This window comes from Lissotriton helveticus, chromosome 11 (assembly GCF_964261635.1).
Source record: "Lissotriton helveticus chromosome 11, aLisHel1.1, whole genome shotgun sequence".
NCBI lineage: Eukaryota > Metazoa > Chordata > Amphibia > Caudata > Salamandridae > Lissotriton > Lissotriton helveticus.
In genome coordinates this window covers 1,127,566,280-1,127,586,592 of record NC_136072.1, presented here as the reverse complement: position 1 = coordinate 1,127,586,592, position 20,313 = coordinate 1,127,566,280, and the positions used below count along the sequence as shown (strand labels likewise).

The following is a 20,313-nucleotide window of genomic DNA, read 5'->3' as shown; positions in this document are numbered from 1 at the left end:
AGATGACTTACCGTGGATGGTGTTGAATCAAAGGAGGTCCATGAAAAGATACAGAATTAAGGTCCACAACACAGCTTACATGTTCCTGTCTTTCAAATGCTCATATTTAAAACAGGAAGCGGCAACCAATAGGGAAGTACTAACAAATGAGTTCAAAAAGGCACATTTTTATCAAAGTACAAACTAGATCCATAGAAGAATTTAATGTAATGCCTAAAAAATTAAAATGAAGTTCTGGTTGAGGTGTGAAGTTAGTATCGAAAGTATTCCCATAATCCATGCTTTGACCCACAAAGGCTGTAACCACTGACGCCTGGTCACTCAGGAACAAGCAGGCTGAATCCTGTGAAATGTTGAGGTTGTTAAAAACGAGATGATACAGCTTTAATCCATGACCCAAGAGCGATCGTTCCAGGTCAGGTTTGAAAGCACTGTTCTTCAGAATCTTATCATAGATGAAGCAACTGCCCAGGTCCTGAGGCCAGAACATATGAACACAAACGTCCTTGTGATTTGTATTATTTAAGAGGTAGTAGCTGGATACAGTCTTCATTGTTCACTATGTAGTACTTAAAATACTTGAACAACTTACCCGGACCAACCCTACAGCCCAGGGGAGGATCTGGCTGTAATCACGACATGTAGAATTGAAGTCCATGGGACGAACTGGAAGCTCTGTAAAGCTGTTAAATACACCTGGGACAGTGGGTAGCCCTGCGAGACACTAGATGCGACTGCCTGGGATCCTGGATTTAAGTGAGCATGGCCAGAGGGAAATCGCCCACTAGTGAGCAGAGATGCATGACGTAAACAATGTTTGAGCTTTTCCTCTGATGCTAATGGAGCACAATATTAGATAAGGATGTCCTGATCCACATTGTTAAAAGCTACCAACACGTAGATCGAGACTAGGACAGTAAGCTGTCATCCTGTGCCACAATGCCAATTCCTTCCAGGGTGGAATATGAAGATGGCAAGGTTCATGGAAGACATACAGGCGTTCCTTTCCCCTAATGAAGTAATGTTGAGTATGTGCGACTGTCTCATTTGCTTAAAACGGTTGGGTAGTCGAACCAGAGTGGGTGCATCCATGTTTGTGTAAACATTTATTAAGCAGGCGAGTAAAGAACAATTTGAAAAATTAAAAACGTGAAGCAATGAATGGAGCACGTTGTGGGGAGTACAGACGCAACATTTGTTAGGTGACTTTGGTGCGCTTAGATCATACCTGTCTTCTCCAGTGCTGCATTTGTTCAGTTATCCCCTGGCTCAGGATCTGGAAACAAAGTTGGATGCTGAGGATACGCTCATGAGGGTCACGCATACCCATGTAGGAGAAGATGAAACTTCTTCTCATTTTCTGTTACATCACCTTTACCAGCTTTGTAATGTGCCGTCTCTGATCCCGCCACAGGGTGGCACCTGTTCCAAGTATTGATAATATGAGATCACTCTTATAGTTAGAGTCCTGGAGCCATCGTGAAACTTGTATGTGTTGATTTTATTTTTGACTTTTCATTACTGAAAGATAGATTGCACCCCTAAAGCCATGTCCTAGTGCTGCACAGAACAATAAAAGTGGCACATATGTGACCCAAGCTAAGTAGCTAACCCAGGCAACAGTTTATATACTTCATCCCTGTGAAATATAGGTTCCATCATCATATGACTGCTGCAAAATACTCGCAAGAGCTTTACTAGTTTTATGGCCACTAGTATAATATGGGAGGGAGAGCTCAATTATGTGACAGTGTGGCAAAAAGACAAATTATGTGGCATAGTCTCAGATAGTATTTTCATCCGTTTGAGCTAGATTTTCTTGTGTGAAATCTGCAAATGATATCGCAAGTTCCAACAAATCCATACTTTTGCAGTGAAAGCTGCAGCCACATAATCACCTAAATCTACTGGCCCTCCTCATTGTTAACTATTTTATCAACAAATTAAGAAAAGTTAAAGCAATATCTAATTTCAGTGAGTGCCCATTGTTAGATGCCCTTTGAAGACAGCCACTTTTTCAAGCGAACTACCCAAAAAGGAACATGTAAAATATATTCTTAAAAACATAACCCGTAACATCTGTATGGTCCAATAGAGATCTCTGGGTTCTGGTTACATTTACAAAGTACTCTGCCTGTGGCGTTGTGGTGCACCATGTCACAAGAACTCATCAGTGGCAATATTGGACTATACTGCACACTTGCCTGTTATTTATTCTTCATAAATTCCCAGACAAATACTTTTCCAGACCTCCAGATCTGGCTCCTCCAAAATATTGGATAGTTACCGTGTGAAACCTGCTTGTCTCCATTGGTACTTCTACCTGCAGATTCCTCACCTCTTTGAATCTTTCTTCTTTTCTACGCCTCTTCCCTTGAAAGAGAGACTCCATTGTTTGGACCCCGAGAGAACGATGAGCTTTTGCATTGTCTGATAGACTTTTAACCGCAGATTACTCAACTTGTGAATTTCCATCAGCATCAGACTGGATCCAGAAACGTTTGCTAGCAATTCCCTTACATGCGGATAGGAGGCATTACGTGGCTCTGAGACAAATCGGTCCCATCTCGGATGTCATGTCAGCACCCCCATATATGCTGTACCTCCACCCCTTAGCGTTAGTTCATTTCTTTCTGCACCTTCAAGCACAGATCTAAATCTTAGAGTCCTGTCATTCTGACAGTCTTGTTTCTCTCTGAAATTGCAACAAATCAACTGGTTTTAAACTATGTTTTTGACTGTTCTCTTCAAATGTTGCTCACTTACACCCTCAACATATGGCACAACATGTGTCTCTTGTGCCTCAGCTGCAAAGATGACTGGTGTGCAAAACGAACTATAGATTATCCACAAAGTGAAATGCTCTGAACGTCGCAAATCGAAGCCAAAGAAATCATCTGTCAAGTGCACAAACTCGCTTGTGCTCCTGAGACTACTCCTGTAACCAATCGTCATTGAGGTCACAGTCAAGTAAGCTGAAAAAGGCTAGGAACCATAAAAAGTCCAGGCATTGGTCTCAATTGCACACCACTCAGTTGTGCGACTTCCCCAGTCGCCTCTAGGCTGCGAATTGATCCTCCATTTCAAAACCAAATTCCAGCTCTGGTCGCAATGCGCCTTGAATTCCCCAGGCCATTAGCGACGCCACAACAGCTTTGTAGCTGAAATAGGCTCTAGGCACCTTTTTGGTGCCCCACCTGGGTCACTCAGGCATGCCTTCAGGCCCAAGGACCCCAAGGCCCATTCGGGTTACCTTGGCTAATATCTGTCCCCAAAGCAGACTGTGCCCCTCCAATCTCTGCCAACTCTGGCCCCGGTGCCATGCCCATCGGTCCCACGGCAGAAGCCACTCTTTTGGACATTGATCACTTTTATCAGACTCAGATACCCCTCCTATTCCACCCTGACCGTGACAATATGCCCAATAAGAATCTGCCACGTCTCCCACTATGACAAGGGGAACAATGATGATGGCCCAGAAAAAATATGTAATATATCTGTTGACCTTCAGGATGCCACTGGTCTGAATACATCCTCTGATATTGACCCCTCATCCCTGACCCAGGCTGTGCAACAGAACCATCAGCCTCATTTGGTGATCAGAATGTTTTGGACCTCACTTTAACTACCACTGAGGTGACAACAACGGTACTAACTATGGTTCTCAACCCTAGAAAAACAAGCCAAGAACCTCTTTTACCCTTTAATAAGGCCGTGATTGATGTCTTAATGGGCACTTGAGTGAAACCAGGATCTTGCCCCCTTAGTGAATAGGCAAGTGGCCAGGGACACAGACCCACTCCTTTAGATCTAAGTTTTCTCCTCCAGTACACCACTTCAAAGAACTTGGTCATCCAAGAGTCCATCACCCGCTTAAACCCCAATTCATTCCCCACAAGACTGGCAGACAGAGTTTAAACTGATGGAGACATTCACCAAATGAATGTTCTCCACCCCCAGCCTCTCCCTCGGGTCCATAAATACCTTTTGCCTCCTGTGCAGGTACTTCCACACTTTGTGGGACAGTGTAGTGGACATCTTACCAGCCGTCCCAGGGGAAATCCAACCACCATTACAGTGTTTGATTTTGGATGGTCAGGACGTAACAAAGTTGAGATACCAGCAGAGTCAACACCAATATGTACCTCCGCAGCAACAGGCTTCGCAGCCCTTTCGGAGAAGAGGCTGGGGAATAGGCTGACAGCGTCCAGGCCAAGGTACAACATGTCACCCAGCCCAATGGCTGCCTCTCTGGGGTATCTGCATCCTTCACCCCAGCCCCCCTCTTCTAAGTTCCCTAGATCCCTTTCCCATCTCTACTTCAGTGCTGCCAGCAAGGTTTTACTGTGTGCTGTAAGTGTCTTTTATATTTGGCACATTACGTGCGTCCTGAGTGGAGCTGCAAGAAGTATATATTCTCAACGGGTCTCCTCTTCTATGTCTTACAATTTATCCCTGTATCTCGTGGGAGCGTGGCGTAGTTGTGTGTACCGGAATTGTTGACTGTTGTTGAGTTCGTTTTGACCCTGGAATTCCCGGAAGAAGAGCATCCACTGGGAACCCAGACGTCCCCCACCCCTGCAAAGCCCAGCAAATCCTCTTGTCTCCGGAGCTCCAGAGATCAGAGCTCTTTCAGCTCGTCTGAGTTCCATGTGGGTGTTTCCAGCTTTACACTCCACTCCCAAAATGTACTGCATGTTGCTCTTCTCCATATAGCAATTACTAAGTCACTCGTGGATAGCGGTCTGGCCAGTCTTTGTGTGCTGTACAACCTACGGATATATCCCCCAAGTCCATTGCTCACCTGTATGCCTGCACTGCTGGCAACTGCTGCTCGGCAAACATCCATTTTTGCTGCGTGAATCTTTCTGGATTCACTATGCTGTGCATATTCCGCAATCTGGTGGTTGGGTCCGGAATCGTAGTCTTTTTTTTTTTCTTTTTTTTTTTTTTTTTTTTTGTCGTAGCCCAGGTGGGCGTCGACGTCCCACCATTTGGTGTCCTTTCGGTGACGTCGGCGTGCTTTCGGCGGAAGCTACCACCCTTGGGCGCCATCTTCAGATTCTTTTTTCCGCCGTTGGGTCTGGATCGTCGCGTGAAGCTCCAGAAGTTTTGGAGGAGGAAAGAAGAAAATACAGCAAAAACTCACAGGGGAAAGCCTGAGAACATCGACAGAAGAGGACCTTTAGCGAGAAGACGACGAAGAAAGGAGAGAACTTCGAAATCTTCGACGCCCTTGAAGGAATGCGCACACAGGGGGCCCCCTGAGCGCAGGGATGTACAAGACGCCGTTTAAATTCTGCAAGAACTGCCACCACAAGTTCGCACAGAAGGACCAGCACCCAGTCTGCAACCTCTGCCTGCCAATGGACCACGAGAGCAGAGACTGCAACGCCTGCTCCGTCTTCAAGCCGAAGACACTCCGAATTCGAGAAGGACAGAGGACGGCTCACCACACGATGCAGGGCAAAGGCCAAGCCCCGACGCTTTATGAACTTGGCCTCTCCACCGACGATGAGGACAACATCGCCGAAGGACCAGATGACTTCACGGTCGTTGAGACCGATAAGAATACGCCTGATAAGGTAGGAGAGTCTACGACCCCGAAAACTCCCGCAGGGCCTCGAAAGCCTGAGGCAGACTCTCGAAAGTCAGAGCACAGAGCCTCGAAAGGAGCACCGGCGCCGAGCAAATCGACGACCGAAGCTGCATCCTCCGAAAAAGAGCCCAGCGGATCCTCCGAGAAGGACTCCCGGAGGCAGAAGACCAGCGAAAAGCAAAGGTCATCAAAGCAAGCCCCCGAAAAAGGGACTTCGACTCCGACGTCGAAAGAAAAAGAGCCGAAGAAAGCTTCGACGTCGACGACGCCGAAAAGGGCGGCCGAAACGCTCGACGACCAACAGGCCGCAGAAATGCAGAGAAAGAAGAGAAGGCTCGAGGCCGAAATGGAGAACATCCTTCAGAGAAGGAAGGACTTCGACGAAAAAATGAAAAGTTACAAGATTCCCCCGAAGCCGGCACCGACCGTCGCTGAGGTACAGGCGATCGAAGAGTTCGACATCGAAGGGCCGCCGAAAACTCCGGAACCTTCGGAGCACGAAGAGGAGGAGGACCTCTACTACACAGAGGGGGATTACGGGGAACAGCAGTCGAGCTACGGTTCAGGTTCCTCGACGGCCCAAGACAAGGAATGGCAGGACATCGAGGCCGAAAACCCAGAGGAGGTGGTAGAAACATACCCCTCGAGGCCTTCGCCACCGGATTACATTGGGACATACAATGAGGTGGTAAGAAAGGCGGCAACAGCTTATGGAATTAAGCTGGAAGAGGAGAAGCCAGAAGCAGACTTCCTACTCAAGACACTGCTCCCCATACAGACAAGGGGCCAGTTCCTGCCCATGCTCAAGAGTATCACGGCCCAGGGAAAGGAGGCCTTCAAGGACCCGGCTGCATGCAGATCTGTAACGCCGAGGACCGAGAAAAAGTACAAATTCTCCTCCGAAGACCCAGCTTACATCAAGGGTTCCGTCACAGCGGATTCTATCATCGCTGCAACGGCCAGGAAAAGGGCAAACGTCCCAACAACGTCCGGACCCCCACCTGACAAAGAAAGCAGGAGAATGGACCGAACGGGCAGGAAGATTGAGAGGAACGCTGCGACGCACTGGCGGATGGCGAATTCCAACGCCCTCCTGAATAGGCATCAATACCAGCACTGGGAGGAGATGGGACAGTTGCTCAAACACCTCCCGGAACAATACCGTGACAGAGGTGCACACCTGGTAGAGGAAGGGAAGAGCATCGCCAACTCATGCCTGAAGACAGCCTTGGACGGGGCAGAAACATCCAGCAGACTGATGGCTATAGGCATCACTGAAAGAAGGGAAGCATGGCTCAGGATCTCAGGATTCAAGGCTGAAGTCCAGAACAACATCCTGAACACACCCTTCAGCGGTGAAACATTGTTCGGAGCCCCAGTTGATGATAAGCTCACCCAACTGAAGAAGGACAACGAGACGGCAAGGTCCATGGGAGCCCTGCAGTTCAGAGGGATGAGAAGGGGCACTCCGTCGCGGAGGCCGAACGGCAGAGGTGGAAGCCAGCGAGGAGATTCTCACCAGAGTTTCCAACAGGGGCAACAGAGTGACAGCCAAGGCCACCAGGGGCAGCAGAGGCAAAACTGGAACTACCAAGGCAGGGGCCAGTCCTTTCGATCGAGAGGAAATGGACGGGGCCAGAGAAGAAGAGGCGGCGAACAGCCCCCCTCTAAGTGACTTCACACGAGAGAAGGTGCTCTACCACCCACACCCTCCGGGGGAGGAGCACGTGAAAACAAAAGAGGAGAGGGCTACACGGACAAGACACAAAGGAACATGCAACTCCGGTAGGAGGAAGATTGAGATTTTTTCTCCAGGAGTGGAGAAAAATAACAACAGACAAGTGGATACTCAATATTATGCAGTTCGGGTACTGCATAGAGTTGGAAAAAAGGCCACCAAACAGAAAACCAAGGAAAAGACAGCACTCAGGAAGAGAGCTGCAACTACTGCAAGAGGAAGCCCAAGAACTCCTCCTCAAAGCGGCCATAGAACGGGTCCCCTTCAAAGAACGGAACATGGGAGTGTACTCAAACTACTTCCTAGTGCCAAAGGTCGACGAAAGCCTAAGACCCATACTGGACCTACGGTTCCTGAACAAATACGTCAAAACTCAAATTCAAAATGACGTCCCTACAAGAGGTCATCCCTCAGATAAAAGCAGGGGACTTCTTGTCTACCATAGACCTCAAAGATGCATACCTGCACATCCCCATGAACAAGCAGCACAAGCACATGCTAAGGTTCACTGTAAACAAGGATCACTACTAATTCACGACCCTAGCTTTCGGCCTAAAGTCTGCACCAAGGGTGTTCACCAAATGCCTTGCGGCAGTGGCCGCACACCTAAGGAGAAAGGGGATACACGTGTACCCCTACCTCGACGACTGGCTGGTGAAGGCAAACTGCTACAGGACATGCAAAGAGCATGCAGAACAGGTGACAGGGACGCTAGCAAACCTGGGTTTCTCCATACACTGGGGCAAAAGCTCGATGGAACCAGAGCAGGTGAAGATCTTCCTGGGAGCCCAGATCGACACCATACAATGCAGAGTCTTACCGAGCGAAAAGAGAACGCTCAGCCTACTGAGGGAGAAACGTCACTACCAGAAGGGGCGAACTCTGACAGTGAGGACTGTGAGCAAGATCTTGGGGATGATGGCATCATGCATCCACCTGGTCCCCAATGTACGCCTACAAATGAGACCACTCCAAGAGTGGCTGCAACAACAATGGTCACAAGCTACAGGAAGTTGGGAGGATCTAGTGGTTGTAACGCACAGGGTGCAGGAAGAGATAAGGTGGTGGACCAAGGAGAGAATAACAGAAGGGAAACCTCTAACACCACCAGACCCAACAGTGACCATCACCACAGACGCGTCCCAGAAGGGGTGGGGCGCACACATGAACAGGCTCAGAGTGAGGGGTCTGTGGAGCCCTACAGATGCAGTCAGGCACATCAACTACCTGGAACTGAAAACTGTGTTGCTAGCCCTCAAGGCGTTTCAGAAACACCTACACAACCGGAAGGTGCTAATACAAACAGACAACACCACAACGATGTTTTACATAAACAAACAGGGGGGAACTCAATCGTTCCCGCTGTCAAACTTGGCACAAGAGATCTGGAAATGGGCCATACCACTAAAAATAGACCTGCTAGCCATACACCTGCGAGGGAAGGACAATGTGGAAGCGGATTGGCTCAGCAGGCAGACTTCAGCATCCCACGAGTGGGAACTCAACAGTCAGGAAACAGAGAGTCTATTCAGGAAGTGGGGCACCCCAACAATAGACCTATTTGCAACACACCGGAATGCAAAATGCCAATACTTTGCATCCAGGCAACCAGAGGCACGGTCCCAGGGGAATGCCCTATGGATAAGCTGGTCAAAAACATTTGCCTACGCTTTTCCCCCGATACCACTGATACCCAGGGTGCTCAACAAATGCATGAAGAGCAACATGACGCTCATCCTGGTGGCACCACAATGGGCCAGACAGACGTGGTATTCTCAGATAATGGAGATGGCGCAGGGGCCTCCCCACAAGTTCTCAAAAAGAAGAGACCTACTCTCCATGGAAAACGGAGGAATCCTACACCCAGAGCCAGAGAGCCTCAACCTCTCAGCCTGGCTCCTGAGAACTTAGAATTTGCACACCTGAAACTACCAGCGGGTGCTGCGAGAGGCAAGAAGGCCCAGCACACGCAAGCACACGCAAGTGCTATGGGGAAAAGTGGAAAAGATTCACTCAATGGTGTTGCAAAAAACAACTCCAAAGGAGACTGACCAAGGAGTCCACGGTGCTAAGGTACCTCACACACCTAATCAAGGCAAAGCTAAGCTCATCCTCACTGAGAGTGCACCTAGCAGCGATTGTGGCATACACAAGAGGAGAAACAGGGAGAAGCTTCTTCACATCTCAAGTCGTGAAAAGATTCCTGGAAGGGGCTGAAAGAATAGCGCCGCCAAAGAGAATGCCGCCACCGGCCTGGAACTTAAACGTGGTACTGACGGAGCTCATGAAAGCACCCTTCGAACCCATCCACAAAGCATCACTGCAAACGTTGACAATGAAGACGGCCTTCCTGGTGGCGATCACCTCACTACGAAGGGTGAGCGAACTGCAGGCACTCACACTGCAGGAACCCTACATCCAGATACACAGTGACAGGGTCGTGATGAGAACTGACCCACATGCCAAAGGTGGTGTCAAGGTTCCACATGAATCAGAGTATTCAGATCCCTAGCTTCTTCCAAAACCCCACTACAAGCTCTGAGAGGTCGCTCCACACCCTAGACGCAAGAAGGGCTGTGATGCACTACATTGAAAGAACGAAGGACCACAGGAAGACGAAACAGTTCTTTGTGTCCTTCGCTAACAGTTACATGGGCAAACCAGTTACGAAAAACACCATAGCCCGATGGATCGCACAGACAATTCAGTTCTGCCACAAGCAAGCTGGCCAGGAGCTAACGGGAGGGGCACGAGCCCACTCCACCAGGAAGAAAGGAGCAACAATTGCCTTCCTGGCCAACACACCGATTCAGGATATATGCCTGGCGGCAACATGGGCTTCAGTACACACTTTCACGAAGCACTACTGCGTGGATGTACTGATGAACAAGGAAGCACAAGTAGGACAAAAAGTGCTTCAACATATTTTTAGCAACCAACGCTCATCTTCCACCCAACCGCCACAAAAGTAACGAAAACCGCTACAAAATCTATGCACAGCATAGTGAATCCAGAAAGATTCACGCTGCAAAACGAATAGTTTCTTACCTGTCGGTGTAGTTTTGCAGCTTGAAGATCTTTCTGGATTCACTAGCGAACCCACCCGCCTCCGCCAGAAAGATGAGGCTGGAAAAGAGGGTGGAAAAACATGAAAAAAAAAAAAGCAAGTTGGAACAATTACAAAATACGTGGAAACACTAACGTTGAAAAAACGATTAACATACATAGCCATGGATTCACTACAAAGACAAACAAGGAAAAGAGACAGAAAAAAGAATCCGAAGATGGCGCCCAAGGGTGGTAGTTTCCGCCGGAAGCACGCCGACGTCACCGAAAGGACACCAAATGGTGGGACGTCGACGCCCACCTGGGCTACGAAAAAAAAAAAAAAAAAAAGAGAAAAAAGACTACGATTCCGGACCCAACCACCAGATTGCGGAATATGCACAGCATAGTGAATCCAGAAAGATCTTCAAGCTGCAAAACTACACCGACAGGTAAGAAACTATTCGTTATTAACCACTTGCAGTTGGATCAACCAGAAATATTTGGCCGCAGGTCGAATAAGTGCGATTCCTCTGTTGTATTGACCCCTTGATAAGGCCTCCGCGCTATTCTAGGCCCCACTTTCCAGAGCAGTGTGTGTGTGTGTGTGTGTCGCTGTTTCTAGTGAGCGAAAAAAGGTATTGGGGACCTCAAACATTATGTTCTGAGGTCCGTAGGAACTCTGGCAGCAGCACTATTTTATGAAGGGCGGCCCTGCCTAGTAGTGAGAGAGGGCAACTTCTCCAATGTTCCACATCTCCCCTGTACTCATCTAGAATCCGCCCTAGGTTTTGCTTCTAGAACTCGGCTGGGTCAGGTGTTACCTGGACCCACAGATGCCTAAACCCTTTCTGTGGAACCTCCCAGTCAGTTGGGTGCCTCCACTGGGTGATCGAGAACACCATGGATTTGTCAGTTGATCCGGACTCTTGAAAATTAGAGACCTTCGGGGTATATTCTAGACTCGTAGTATTGATTTTTTCGGGTCAATCAGATAGAGCAGTATGTCATCTGCGTATAGGTGGATTACATCTTCTCAGTCTAGGTTCCACCAGAGACCCCTGATCTGCGCCTCTATCCTCACCCAGCAAGCCAAAGGCTCGAGCACCAGGGCAAACAGCAGGGGAAACGGAGGGCATCCCTGTCTGACCCCCATTTCTAGCCGGAGCACACCTGATAATGCACCATTAACCCTCACCCTGGCTGCTGGATGCTTGGATAGTAGGTGTATCCATGACAAGAAGCTTGGGCCAATCCCCTTCTTCTGGAAGGTGGCAAACAGATGGGGCCACACTGTTGAGTCAACAGCCTCTCCAAAGAAAGGATGAGCGGCGTTTTTTGTATTAAATGGTACCTGGTGAGGCATCCAAGTAATCGTTGAAGGTTGTGGAATGTTGACCGTAAGGGCTTAAAGCTACACTGGTCAGGGGCTACCGGTTCATCAATGAGTTGGGAAGGTGGTTCGCAAGGATATTTACCAGAATCTTAATCTTTGTGTTGAGCAGCGTAATCTGCCTTAAGGAGGAGCATTGCTCCACTAGCTTGCCCTGTTTGTGTATAAGGACTACGGTTGCGAATCATAGATCCATCAAAAGTCGTCCCCTTGTCTATGGCCTCATAAAACATGTCCTGGAGTGGGCCTGTCAGAATTACCCCTTCCACGTTTAAAATACACCGGAGGAAACCCATTTGGGCGTGGGATCTTTCCCTCTCAAGTTATGAAATTGCTTTGCCTAACTGTGCCTCCTCCAATTAGCAGTCACGCATTGCTCTATCGTCTTTCTCTAGGACAGGCGTGGGAATATCTGACATAAATGTGTCTAGCTCCTCCATGTCCTCCCTCTCCATGACTTGTACCGCTCGGCTAGATGTATCGTGAATGTGAGTGATCTCTGCCACCCTGCTAACTAGCACTTTCTCTATGGTTTCCAGCATTCTGAGACACCTTGTCCCTCTCTGTGTTTTCCCAACCAGGCCAACAGTTTCCCCGGCTTGTTCTAGACTTCGTACAGTCTGTGTTGGTGTGCTCTGTATTATGCCAGTGCTTTAGCTTCTGGTAGTCATTTGAACTCCTCTAGCTGCATGCACCTGGTGCCAGAGTAGTGTGGTGGGTGTAGGGAGGCAGGGGTCTCAGCACATTGAGCACTTAGAGCGCCTCTAGCTCCCGCATCCTGGCCCTCCTTTTCCCTGTGGTATGTGAAATCAACAACCCTCTTGAATAGTTTTCTATGCATTCCAACCTACTATTCTAGATGAGACTCACTTCATTATCTTTAAATAACGCTCTGTGCCCTCTGACATGAACTTTTTGGTGTTCCAGTCCATAAGCTCCCACGGGTCCAATCTCCACTCCTACCGTTGTCGGGCCCTAGTGGGACAAACTGTGTGCACATTGGGGCTTGTTCTGATAATCTCCTGGCCAAGAACCTGGCATCAAGGAATCTGTGTCTCTGCGTGTCTGGTGCTAGGAATTAATCTTACTTGGTCATCGAACTGGAGTATCTCAACATGTTAAAGTATTACCGTATCCCTGAATTCTCGTCCCACCACAGGTCTACGAGATCCATGGCTGTGGTGAAGGAAAGCAATCTTTTATCTTTCCCCCCTTTCCCTTGTGAGCCCCTGGAAATTCTGCGGTTGATCTTCCTTCATGGTGAGGTTAAAGTCTCCCCTATGAGTGTCAGGTAGTCTTGCGTTCTTGTCAGCCAATCTCACATTTGTCCCAGCCCTTTGGTTAGTAATCCAGGGGCAAGTATTATGAAGCTACCATGAGTTTCCATCCATTCCTTTCTGCACATCAGCTGTGCAAAGCAGCCACCCCGGTCTGTTCATGTGCCTGTGATTGTTAGGAGGAGCGATTTGCTAGCTAGGATGCAGACCCCCTGGGTGAAACCAGAAATCACCAGGATCCGGTATCTTCCCTGCCTGAGGTATTTGCAATGGTTCTCCACCAGGTATGTCTCTTGCTACAAAATGAGGTCTGGCTTGTGTCTGAATAGGAACTGGGACACCAACCCTCTCTTCAACTTGTGGCCCAGCCCATTCACGTTTCACAAAAGGAGTTCGAGTTGTTCCCTTAGGACCAGGTCTTTTCTGCATCCTAATCCTGCTGGGGTGTAGTAAAGTGTGTGAACTCACTCCCCTTCCCGCCTCTGTGTTTACTGGCTGCTGTAGCAGACAATACCAACCCCCATCCCTCCCCGACCTTCCTTTCCCTCGGCTGCATGTTTTTAAACTACCCTCCTCCCTAATGCCCGGGATACCCGTCGCCCACTCCTATGTAATCTCAAACCTGCTTGTGTTCTCCCTCGGCTCCTTAACGCTCAAACTCTGCTAACAGCAATTGGTCTCTGTCTGAGATGGCGTCTGTTGTTCCGTGTCTCCGAACACTCCATTGTTGTTGGACTACCATCCCGTCTCCCAAAGTACAGGGAGCCCCAGAGTTTAATCAGGGCGGCTTCAGTCCATATCACGTCATTCTCTCTTACATCTGATGGCGGTACCATCCCCTTGTCGTCTCTCTGCCTCTCGGCCCTGGCTCCTCCCACGATGCATTTCCCCATCATCCTCATCTGTTCTCCACTGACCTCCTGCCTCTCCCAGGCTTTCTCCGGTGATCAAAAAAACCAGGAGCTCCCCTCTGCCAAGACCTTCAAGTGCTCCAGGAAAATCATCATATATTGCAAGGCCTGCCTTTGAAGATGTGCCTTAACCTTATCAAAGGAACTGCGTCAGGCTTGAACTTCCTTGGTGTAATCCGGGAAGATAGTTATTGAGTGATTTTCATATTGTGTGTGAGTTCGCCAGCGAGCCGCCCTCAAGTTTGCGTTGCTGTTCCTAAAGTTGAGAATGCGGGCCAGGAGAGGTCATGATCTGACTCCAGGTTTTGCCAGGGCCTCAGGCACCCGATGTGCTCACTTGCCCACAAAATGCAGTGAGAGGTCTCTTTGTTTGATTGTCTGTAGCACCAAATTCTCCACAAAGAGCTCAGCATCCGTGCCCTCTGCTTTTTTCTGTATGCCTAACCGGCACACATTATTGCACCTGGTCATTGCTCGGCATCCTTGGACATGGCATGTAGTTGGTTGGCTCTGTGCTTCAACTGTCACACTGTCACTTGCAGGGTTTGAAGGTATGCCTTCCGACTCCATGTCAGTCTGGTATTGCGATGGGGATGGCGCTGCCATTGGGCTTCGCCGGCGCCAGGAGCTTCCTCACTGAGATGGGCACCGTGGAAGGTCTTGATATCCCCAGTGGCACAGCTCTGGATTGAGCACCAGACCCAAGATGCTTGACTGGTGCCGAGGGTGAACCCACCATTGTGAATACAGTGAGGGCCCCTCCCGCACCCTTGGGGCACATAGGCGGACCAGATGGGCTGAGTCACCGAAATATGAGGTGCATGACCTCATAGAACTCGTTCAGTTGGGTGGGGGTTGCTTCATCTCCGGGAAAGTCAAGGAGGCGGGGAGTGGACCCTGACTAGCGTTCCACGGAGGAGCGAGGCCTAAAGTGCCAACATCTGCGGACTTGGACGGGCTGGGTAAAGTCGAAGACTGCTTTGATTTTTTTGCACTTCTTCTTATGGTGGGACTTAACCAATCAATTGGATCGGAGAGACCGTCAGGAGTGGCTCCACGAGTGGTTCTAGGCCATCTGCCTGACGTTGGGTGGGGAGGAGCTTGAGGGAGCGCTCCCTCAGAGCCTTCAGATGTATAACATGGCAGTCCTCACAGGTCTTAGTCGTGGTCTCGTTCCAGGCACTAAAGACAAATCAATTGTTGGTTTGCTACAGACATCTGCCTATGCCAGGCACCACATGCCTTGAAACACGCTGGCTTCTTAGTGGACATCCTTAGCATACCAGGAGAAGAATTTCTCAAAAAAGTGTTGACAATATGTTGAGGGAAAAGGTCACTCAAAAAAGGACTGACCGTAGCTCTTAATAGATGAGCATGAGTGGCATGAAAAGAATTGACGTCCGCATGCACGGGTGGCCCCTATTTAGCTCTGTGCACATCACAGCGGGGATGACACAGATGCAAAGTCAATAACACCACCCATCGGTGCGCATGGTTACTGCTGGAAAATGTCCAGATCCAATTGGACACCTGACGAATGTTCTAAGGTAAGGAATCTGCCAATAGATAGCCCCTTCAAATAAGACGTTACCAAAGGTATGTAACTTTTTCATCTTGGCGTGAGTATCGCAGATTTGTCATGCACCATCTTGTTGTGTAGTTTTCCCCCAAAGACCAGGTGCTCGGTTCTCCACCGGCTCTAAGAAATTTTAATATTCTTAAGATACGCTTCACTATTGTTGATGGGCTGTGCATAATATGTGGCTGTCAGGCATGCAAATAGTCCCCAATGTCCAGGTCCAGCTCCATCCTCTGGGCACCCCTCTACGAATCAGTGCGGCAGTGCACATTTTCTGGCACCTCCAAAAACCTACATAGTGGCACCAAGACATAGTCAGTATTGTGCCTCCACCCGAATCAGACAGCCACAGCAGATTTATGTTGCATCCACCGAATGTTCACAATAGCGTCAAAATACAGCATTGTGCCCTCCTCCCCACAGCAGCGTCTCATCCCTAGGTGGTCACCTTGCATTTTGATGCCCTGAACCACTCATCTGCCAGAGCTCGCACCATAGCCTCCAGGCCTCCTCCCACCCCCTGACCCCTCCCCCGCCCCTTGTGCCAGCTTCAGGATTTCTCTGTTTGGGGCAACTCTTCTCCGTGTTGGTAAACCCACATTATTCTGTGTTTTATGCTCTTCATTTTCTGCTTTAGGGACCTTAATGAGATGCATTCTGTTTGACGTAGTTCTTTCTCACTCATCTTGCCTGTCCTGTTAATGGTATGAGGGAGAGGTGTGCATATCTGATCAGTTTGTACTTGTGCCCTCCATTCCCCCTTCCACTTTGTGCAGATCTCCTCTCGCAGGTAGAGGAACAGGTATTCTACTTGACTCTCCAAAGTCGCCTTCATGCCTAGAGAGTGAGTGGTGCAATTTGAGTACCTTCAAACGAGGTGTCATTTTGTAGGCTTCCCATCCTTCCACAAAATTTCTGTACTGTGGACATTTTGCTTATTGGTGGGCCAGGGACAGCGTTGCTCCCGTTAAATGTTTCTTTCAGTTGCGCTATGCTTTCTTTAGCCAGACTATGCTGTGGGCACTGTTAAAGGTTCCTTCTAAGCACTTTAGGCCTTTCTTTGTTCACAGAGCAACTTGTTATTTAAATAGCCGAGTGTGAGGTTTCCCAAGATTTGACATACATGTATACTCCTTCACACTTAATTGTGTCCCAGTACGACCTTAATTTGATGCTTAACCTTTTGATAAGTGCCCTGTTTGAGCACATGCATAGTTGACGATAGAAAGTTTTTTGGATTGCCTGCAAATCGACTCAACATATTAGCGAGCTGCAGGCTTTGTGTGCCAGTCATCCATTTACATCTTTCTTTCTGGAAAAGTTGGTTCTGAGGACAAAAGTTTAATTCCTGCCTGAATTGGTATCTCAGTTTGAAGTGGGCCAATCTATCGCCCTGCTTGCTTTCATTTTATCCACGTCCTTGTCCCACCAAGAAGGAGAAAAAGCTCTATCATCTGAATATCTGCAAGACTTTGTTTCTATGTGGATTGGACCGCTGAATGCTGGATTGATGACCAGCTGTTCATTGAATGTGTGGTGCCATAAAATACTGGGATTAAGATCTGCTGTGCTCTGTTAAGCAAAGAGTCTTCTGAGAGCATCAGGTCCTTTTCCTCCAGTGCCAAAGCTTCTTCAAGGTTTTTCCTTTTCTGCTCATCTGCTCGGATGCCACAAGGGCTTCTGTCCACACCATCACAAGACATTGCTGTCTTGATTAAGAAGTCTGTAGGGATGTCCATTTTGCTAGAACTTTTCTGTTGGACTACTTGGTTTAACCTTTTCTTTGCACTCGCCACTATGGAGGTACTTCTCGGGTATGTATTCAAGAGGTGAGAAATCTGCAGGTAGTAGTATGTATCAGAAGAATACGTTACTTACCTTTAGTAACTATCTTTGTGGTGGATACTATATTTGCTTGCCGGTTCCTCGCCAATCTCGCCTGCCTCCCCACCTGAGAAGTGGTTTAGGCCCTTAGTAAGGTCCTAATTTTCAGTATAGTCTGCCTTGTCTCTAACTCTTGGTTGTGGAGAAACGAACAAGGAACATATGTGAGTAGAACTTTTATGCCTTTGGTGATGTCGTGCGCAGGATGCTTCCTGGCGTTGAAATGGAGCAGAGCACCACCTGCCATTTCAACTCGCACAGATCACGTCTGATGCCTGGAGTCGATTCAAGAGGTGAGTAATCTGCAGGTAGATAGAGTAATCCAGAAGGATTGCTCCACCGGGTAAATACATTTTTATTTAGTATTATTCTCTGTATATAATGAGAAGCGCAATTGGTCATGTGTTTAGTCTCTTTGACCCAGTAGGCCTATGTAGTTTGTTTGCTTGCCATATAATAATCGTTGTATTTGTTGCATGATTTTTGTTATTTGGTCTCCAACCTCCAGCTGCATGTGAATCATCTAGCAACTTGTGTGCTGCTTTACAAAGCCCAGCACGCCACACCGTATGACAGATGCATAATTCCTCGGATTCATTTATTCAAAGCACGTAACTGATCTATAGCTTAGACAGGCTTCTGCCTTTAATGACGCTGGACTCTCACCCAGTGACCACCTTATATGGTTGTATAAAACAAACCGAATAAAGCTTTTTGAACTGAACTGAAGTCACAATATAGCTAAACCTATAGCCAGTTTTAAGTCTCACGTCACAGCACTGCACAGCACTGCACTTTCTTGCTCCACACACACACCGGCTCACATAAGGGTTTAGTATACCCTGCCTGATGAAATAAAACATCCCTAAGCTCCTCCCTCGTAGATAGGGGGTTGTTGCCCACACGAAGACTAGGGGGCCTATTAGGATGACGGGCGGACTTTGTCCGCCCGTCATCCTACCGGGGTCTGGGACCGCCCGCCATAAGGGCGGGGGTCCCGTGGGGGGTATTAGGATGTGTCACCACAGTGGCGGGCACATCCTGCATTTTTAGCATTGTGGCGGGCGGCGCTCTCAGCACCGCCCGCCACAATGCTAAAAATGCATTAATGTATTTGCATAGAGAAAGCGGCTTTGTTGATGCAACATGTCTTGCGCAGGTTGCTTCCTGGCGTTGAAATGGAGCAGATAATGTGCATATATCTAGGACCCCCTAGAGAATAGATACTATAAGTCCATGGTCAGGGATAAATAGCATGAGAAGTAACAACCAAGGCACTTAAACCAACTAGCTGTTTTTAACACAATAGAATAATCATGTGAAACGAAATAGTGTGAGTAGGTCCAGTTAAAATATTTTTTAATATAAATTATGTCAACAAAGAAAAATCAGTCATACAAAAAATATAATACAAGTCTAAAAATCATGAACACAATAATTTGTGACAAGTTAATAAAAGTATAACAAACACAATAGGTGATATGCAGTGTATCGACAGAGAAATTCAATCATAGCAACTATATCATGCAAATCATGAAAATAAATGCAAATTATTAATCTACAATTTAAAATATATGAGCAAACAATCAATACATAAGAAGAGACGACATTGAATTCAAATTTTTTAAAAAGTGGCATAAAGGAATAATTTCTCTACGCGCCTTTCGGCGACCAGCGCCTTCTTCTGGAGTAGCCACGTATGGCCTAAATATAGAGGAAACAAGAAATAAAAAGCAATTCTAAATAAATATATATGTCAAGGATTTTTGTTTAGAAAAAAGTCAATTTCGTTTCAATCAGACTGTAAAATTACAAAACCATACATCACCTACAGCATCAAAACTATTTCATATTGGCAGGACAGATTAACATCTTTACATTTCAAAAGTGTACCCTAGAATAAGGCTTTCATTTCTCTGTGCATTTCTCGGGGATAGTGATCCAACTGAAAAGGTTGGAAATTCGATTTTTACAGTGAATGGGGGGGCATCTCATATTTTTGTAACAGAGGAACCATTGACGGCTTATTTTAGTTTATCTTATATGCAAATATTATACTTACACTCTTAAAAGAGCACATCAAATTGAAAAACTTGCTAATTGGAGCAGAGCACCACCTGCCATTTCAACTCCTACAGATCACGTCTGATGCCTGGAGTAGATTCAAGAGGTGAGTAATCTGCAGGTAGATAGAGTAATCCAGAAGGATTGCTCCTACGGCTAAATACATTTTTATTTAGTATTATTCTCTGTATATAATGAGAAGCGCAATTGGTCATGTGTTTAGTCTCTTTGACCCAGTAGGCCTATGTAGTTTGTTTGCTTGCCATATAATAATCGTTGTATTTGTTGCATGAATTTTGTTATTTGGTCTCCAACCTCCAGCTGCATGTGAATCATCTAGCAACTTGTGTGCTGCTTTACAAAGCCCAGCACGCCACACCGTATGACAGATGCATAATTCCTCTGATTAATTTATTCAAAGCACGTAACTGATCCTCATGGCTAAATACACTTGATCTATTATCTCGAACTCTGTTAACACCTTGCACCGATCTGTACTACATGCTTGACCCATTTACTTATTTGTATGAGTTGTCTTATTACTCACGTGATGGGCTTTGCAGCCACCTATCTGTACTGTATTGTTTGACTTATTGTTTGACTATGTTCCCTCATGTACCCCTCTATGTAAAGCGCTCTGATATCTGTGAAGATCTTGTTCGCGCTCTATAAAACTTTGAAAATAAATAAATAAATAAATGATCTATAGCTTAGACAGGCTTCTGCCTTTAATGACGCTGGACTCTCACCCAGTGACCACCTACTTCTCTCTCAAATTATAATGAAGATACCTTAGTCATTTTTGTAGCCATTTTATCTAACA

General features: G+C 47.4%; 1 protein-coding gene across 2 annotated transcripts in view; it reads left to right on the top strand.

Moving 5' to 3' along the window:
* The window catches only part of CLTCL1 (clathrin heavy chain like 1), a 330,795-nt gene that overhangs the window by 234,560 nt on the left and 75,922 nt on the right, over positions 1–20,313 (top strand). The window lies entirely within an intron of this gene.